The sequence below is a fragment of the Capricornis sumatraensis genome, chromosome X (genome assembly GCF_032405125.1).
Source record: "Capricornis sumatraensis isolate serow.1 chromosome X, serow.2, whole genome shotgun sequence".
Lineage (NCBI taxonomy): Eukaryota > Metazoa > Chordata > Mammalia > Artiodactyla > Bovidae > Capricornis > Capricornis sumatraensis.
Genome location: NC_091092.1, coordinates 39431836 through 39438439, shown reverse-complemented (window position 1 = coordinate 39438439; position 6604 = coordinate 39431836). Strand labels below are relative to the sequence as shown.

The window sequence follows — 6604 nt, the reverse complement described above, 5'->3', positions numbered from 1 at the left end:
AAATGCTTTGAAGAGAAAAATAGATATTTTCGATTTCAGAGCAAACTAATGGAGAGCACAGAAAAAAAATAGAGAAATTAGAACATAGGTAGGGAAAATCAAAGAGCAAATGACAAATGTCTGCACTAGACAGAAAGCCTGGGTAATATAGGGAAGAAGCAAGAGCAAGCAAAGCTACTGACATTTTTTTTCATGTGTATGAAGAGAAGATTGCCATGTGTTTGAGAGATTATAGACAGTTAGGTTAAGGTGACTTTAAGTCAGTTATGAGAGTCTTTTATGGATCTATAATGCAGGAAAGAATATAGGCTAATGTGAAAAAATAAGCAGCAAGTGAAAGAGTGACTCAGCAACAGACTTCACAGCTCAAGTGTGAGTAAGCATTATGAACAAGTTGTTGATGAGAAAATCAAATTCTGCTGCCTTATGGATGCAGCACAATGGAAAATCTACAAGCTTTAGAGTTAGAGATGGGTTTGAGTCCTACTTTTATTTTTGGCAAATCTTTGTAGCTTTCAAATCCTTGAATTTCTCATCTGTAAAGTGACTTCATATTGTTGTGAAACTCAAATTGAGTGATCTTTGTGACCATATCTTGAACAAAATTTAGATATTATTATTCTAGGACTTTTTTTTACATGGGCTGAGCAAGTATTTATTTGTGGGTGTCTTCCTTTCCTCCCCTATCTTCATTGAGATATGACTGACATATAACCTTGTGTAAGTTTAAAGTGCACGGCATAGTGATTTTATATGTGTACATATTGCAAAGGGATGATATCTGTAGGCTTCTGTGGTTTTATGGGATACACAGGGAATAACTGATGTGATGAAACAGGGAAGGCTAATGATATTTGAGCAAAGGAAAAGAAACTGGGAATCACCGACCTTACTAAACACTATTTTTAGAAATCTTTTTATTAAGGCTCACGATGGCACTATTCCTGATGCATGAGGTGCAGTATTGTGTCTAAACAAGTGACAGGTGACCAGTGAACTTCAGAGATCATGTGAGAAGCCAGAGGATCTTTATTATCTTTAAGTAAATGCAGTTTATTTGAACAAAATGCAATTTTATATGCTATACACAGCTATTCTGGGTTACAGAAAAGACTGTAATATATGAATAAAACACCCAACTAAGTAACTTTGAACCTGGCTCTCTTCATATTTCTCTGTGCTCACTGAATGGTAGGAAAGAAATGAATGATGCTCAGGATGACATCACCTGGCCCTGAGGCCCCTTACTATATTTGTGCTAAAGATCCTGCTTTGGAGAAAATGCATGTTGAAAGTGAATGAAATTGCATGTAAAAATGAAAGAGGAAGGTTTACTCTAATGACCCGAGTTTCTTCCAAATTTGTATTGCTATAGTCTTAGTTTGAGTTTGTTGTTGAAGCCTCCTAATGGGCCCTATATCCAGTCTTCTATGTCTTCAGTCAATTTTACACATTTATTGCAGAAGTTGGGGCTTCCCTCATAGCTCAGTTGGTAAAGAATCTGCCTGCAATGCAGGAGACCCTGGTTCAATCCCTGGGTCAGGAAGATCCTCTGGAGAAGGGAAAGGCTACCCATTCCAATATTCTGGCCTGGAGAATTCCATGGACTGTATAGTCTATGGGGTGGGAAAGAGTGGGACAAGACTGAGTGACTTTCACTTTCACTTTCATTGTAAAAGTGAGCTTTTAAAAACACGATTCTGAGCATGTTACTGATCAGCTCAAAAAGTTTCAGTAGTTACCCATCACCTATAGCAGGGCTCAGCAATTTTTTTTTTTTCTGCAAAGGGTCAGATTGTTGTTTTGTTGTTATTTAGTCGCTAAGTTGTGTTTGACTCTTTATGACCCCATGGACTATAGCCTCCCAGGCTTCTCTGTCCATGGGATTTTCTAGGCAAGAATACTGGAGTGGGTTGTCATTTCTTTCTCCAGGAGATCTTCTTGACCCAAGGATCAAACCCAGGTCTACTGCATTGGCAGGTAAATTCTTTACCACTGAGCCACCTGGGAAGCCCTAAAAGCGTCAGATAGTAAGTGTTTTAGGCTCCACAGACAACACACAGACTTTGTTAAATTGTCTTCTTAGGCTTTTTTTGTTTTGTTTTGTTTTGTTTTGTTTTCCAGTTCGGTTCAGTCGCTCAGTCATATCCGACTCTTTGCGACCCCATGAACCACAGCACGCCAGGCCTCCCTGTCCATCACCAACTCCCAGCGTTCACCCAAACCCATGTCCATTGAGTCAGTGATGCATCCAATTAGCATCCATTAAAAATTTGAAAACCATACTTAGCTGTGGGCTACACAAACCAAGAGCTGGATTTGGCTCTTCAGACTGTAGTTTGTTGACCTATAGAATAAATAAACTGCAAGCTTTATATATAGCATAGCAATCTTCCCATAATCTGGCCTTCTGCTTTCTTCTCAGGTTTTATATTTTGCCAAAACACGCCCCACACCCTCTTCTGTGGGAACTGAATTGGCAGTATCTGAAAGTTCAGCAAGCTGGGTTTTATACCTCTGTTCTTGTTCACACTGCATCCACTAAAATTGTCATTCCTTATCCAACTGGCAAACTCTTCCTTTCTCAAGGCTCTACTAAAGGTGTCATGTCTTCTAGTAAATGTTTCCTGACCTCCCAGTTAGAACTGATCTCTGTAACTTTTATAAATATGGATCGCAGTATCTGTAGCACTTCACTGTGTTTATTAACTCCCCAACTCCAATGTGAGCCCTTCAAAGGCAAGAGAATGACTTACTTGGATTTGTATCCTTAACATACAGTAGCCACTTTAAAAATCTTAATGGAATGAATGACCCCAAGCTTTCTGTTAGGAAGTCATCCAACACCAGCAATAACGTAAAAAGAAATGAAGAGAGACTTAGCAGTCCTCTGAATTGTGCATGACCCATATATAGAAGCAAGTTACTACTTTTTTTAGTCTCTAGAGAAGCTCCCTGGGTCCCATTCTTACTTCTTCTGAAGATTTCCTCATATACCCATCAGGGCATGACAGTGGTTACACAGATCCTCATGACAGGTGTTTTTTTTTTTTTTTTTTTTTTATCACTAATGCCATCTAATAGTGCCTGTCCAAAGTGGGACTCAGAACCTATCTTTCAATAAACATACTTTAAAAAAAATTCTCCTAAGGCCTTTAGTATTATTAGTGATAGAATGATGACCTAAATAGGTGTTGGTGAGCTGCCCTTGGAATGTTGCTATCCTGTCTCAGTGGGGAAAACGTGCTCTGAGTTCCAAGCTGATGACTTATGAGTTAACTTTTGGACATAACTCATTCCTAAGTTTGAGGCTGTCTCTACTTAAAATATATCAAGCATAGGTCAGAGGAACTGGAATAGGAGTCAACCAGATTAAGAGTAAAGCCATAAAAGTGAGAGCCAAAGGGAAATACGATATTACTGTGTTTCTAAAATTGGAAAATGGGACTGATGGGGCTCCTCATTGTACACCCTGGAGAAAATGATGCATAAATGAAATTGATTTTAAAAAGCAAAGAATAGGAATATTTGGAAGCTTTTAGAAAATAGCAGTAGTATCTAACATTTATTGAATGCTTACCATGTGCCAGGAACTGCTCTAAGAACTTTAAATAGATGATCATATCAATTTAATTTTTCCAACAGCACAATAAGGAGGGTACTATTATTACTTGTATTTTATGGGTGGAGAACTTGATGCACAGAGCAGTTACTTGCCAAAGATGCCGTAGCTAATAAATAGTGGAGGTTAAATATGAACCCAAGCTTTCTGACTCCATTGCCAACAATCCAAATGGCTTCAATTATATATGGAACCATCAACAAAGTACAGTGTTGAATATAATTACATATATTATACCTTTATAAGTTAGCAGTATAATATATAAAACACACATATATAATATATATGGGTTCATATTTAACCTCCATTATTTATTAAAATACATATAAATTATAAAATATAGAATATATTATAAAAGCATAATATATGTAATTATAATATAAAGGATAAGATGGTTGGATGGCATTACCAATTCAATGGACTTGAGTTTGAGCAAGCTCTGGGGATTGGTGATGAACAGGGAAGCCTGGCATGCTGCAGTCCATGGGATTACAAAGAGTCAGACACAACTGAGCGACTGAACTGAACTGAATATATAACACATAATATATAAGTATATTATATGTGCATATATATACAGGTATATATATAATTTCTCAGATAATATACCTTCAAAATAAACAACCTTCAGAAAGTGAAGAAAAAAGCTAATGACAGAAAGTATTGGGACCAGGTACCCATCTACCGAAGAGAAGCCTCTAGGAATAACGGAAATTTTAGAAGACATATCTACCTTCTGAATGTGCTATGGCAAAAGGTTTCTGGAGTCAATCAACTTAAGATAAGAAAAAGAATCAACAAGTTACCATAATACAAAGTATAAAGTAAATGTTGCTTGGCAACAATAGGAACTGCATATGGCATCTTATTAAATTGGGGAAAAAGAGAAAAATATTCACAATCTTGGCCATGAAGGCTCTTGGGTAGAGCAGAAATGCTCATGAATGTGTATGAGGAGTGGGAGTAGAAATGACCAGAGGGTCACTAAAGCACATCACGGAAGAGAAGGCAGAGAAAGAGGAGAAGGCAAAAGAATAACAATTTCAGTTTAGACATTTTTATAGGAAATTGATATGATGGAAATTTAATATTTGCAGAAATAAATGTTGGTTGAGAAAATATTTATTAATATGTATAATATGCAAACTATTTTAAAATAAGAAATTATAAGCATAAATTAGAATAATTTTTTTAAAAAACACTTTCAAATGATAACAAGTTTTCAATACAAAAGTTGCTTATTGCCATGAGATAGTATCACCTACATGTGGCGTGTGAGGGGTCATTTGCCCATCAGGTTCAAATTGGGTAGGACAACTCTAAAACGTGATATGAGGAGCAAATGCTATATTCTGGTTGCATGACCGCTGTCCTATATATGAATTCTGTCTGCCTTGTGTGGCAAATACAAAGATGTCTGTTTGCAAAAATCTTGTGCTTTATACCCCAGAAAAAAAACTTTTCCTCGATGGGCTACTATGGTGGTAGCCATCACCTTTGCTTCCCTACTACCATTATTCTCTGTGTGAACTATTTCAGGCACATCCATGGCCTTAATGCTTCACATGGCTTGACAAAATGTTAACTTTCATGGTATACTTGTTAATGAGTTCCTAGTGATGACCACAGAAAGAATGCTTACTCAGATTTTTGTTGTTGTTGCTGTTTTTAAACACGTAAACTGAAATTTTATGGACTGAGTTTTCACTGTTTTTCTTGCATGTTGGAGAGGCTTATAAAGAGAGCCATTAGGATTTTTCATTTCCTTTGGCTCACTTCCTAAGATCTCCTTTTACATCCTTATTTCTCAGAATGTAAACGAGGGGATTTAACATGGAGGTGACTGCTCCATAAAATATTGAGATGACATTGTCCTCTTCTTGATATTCTTTTGACTGAGGTTTCAGTAACATGTAGATGGCTGTCCCATAAAATATGGTGACCACAGTTAGATGGGATCCACAAGTAGAGAAAGCTTTGAGTCTGGCCTCCACAGAATGGGTCTTTAGCACGGCAACCACAATGCGAGTAATAGATGAGGATGCAAGTGAATGGCAGCGGCAGTGTGAACACACTGATAACCAGACCCAGAATTAGACTGACAGGGATGTCTGAGCGGATAAGCTTCAGCAGGGCTGGGATCTCACAGGTAAAGTGGTTGATGAAATAATGCCCACAACAATGAGCAGGGTTTGCAATGATTGGTGTGACTGCTACTAAGAAGGCACTAGTCCAGGTTCCCAAGGCCAACTGTATGCAAACCCAATTGTTCACAATGATGGTGTAATGCAGGAGATTGGAGATTGCAACCAACCTGTCATAAGCCACGATAGCAAGGAGGAGACACTCTGTCATCCCCAGAAAGAGGAATGTGGTCATCTGGGCCTAATAGCTGGTATAGGAAATGGTAGGGAAGTCCCTGAAGCATTGGGCCAACACATATGGCTCCCAACCGGTAGAGTAACAGATATCAAGGAAGGATAAATTACTGAGAAAAAAAATACATGAGGTTATGATGTTGAGAATCCCATCTCACTACAACAATGTTGTTCCCAAACACTGTGACCAGGTAGAAAAACAGCAGTCCTAAGAAGAAGGCAACCTGGATTTGAGGCGGTTGGGAAAATCCAAGGATGAATCCAGTCTCCTCAGAGGCATTGTCTTTCTTTACACTGCCCATTTATTTAGTTGTCTCAAGTACTAGGGAAAGAAGACAAAACATCATGTACCTAAATGAAGAAATAGGAAAAGTAGCATCTCAATAGCTTATTAGAAGCCATGTTCTGGATTAGTGTGTGTCATTCATTTTACTGGGTTAGACTCAGCTGTTCAAGTATCCAATGGCGGAAATAGAGATTCTCTCTTTGTTTTTCTGTCTTACACAACTGTATATGATCAGGAAAGGCTTATTTGGAAAGCCTTCAGGAAAGTTGTTTGGACTGTTAGGTGACCCTTAGATCATGTGAGACACATTTGATCAAG

The 6604-nt window shown here is 37.9% G+C and overlaps 1 pseudogene; it reads right to left on the bottom strand.

Moving 5' to 3' along the window:
- Nucleotides 1-5394: 5394 nt before the first annotated feature.
- Nucleotides 5395-6280, bottom strand: LOC138071643 (olfactory receptor 13H1-like; annotated as a pseudogene).
- Between the last annotated feature and the right edge of the window lie 324 nt (nt 6281-6604).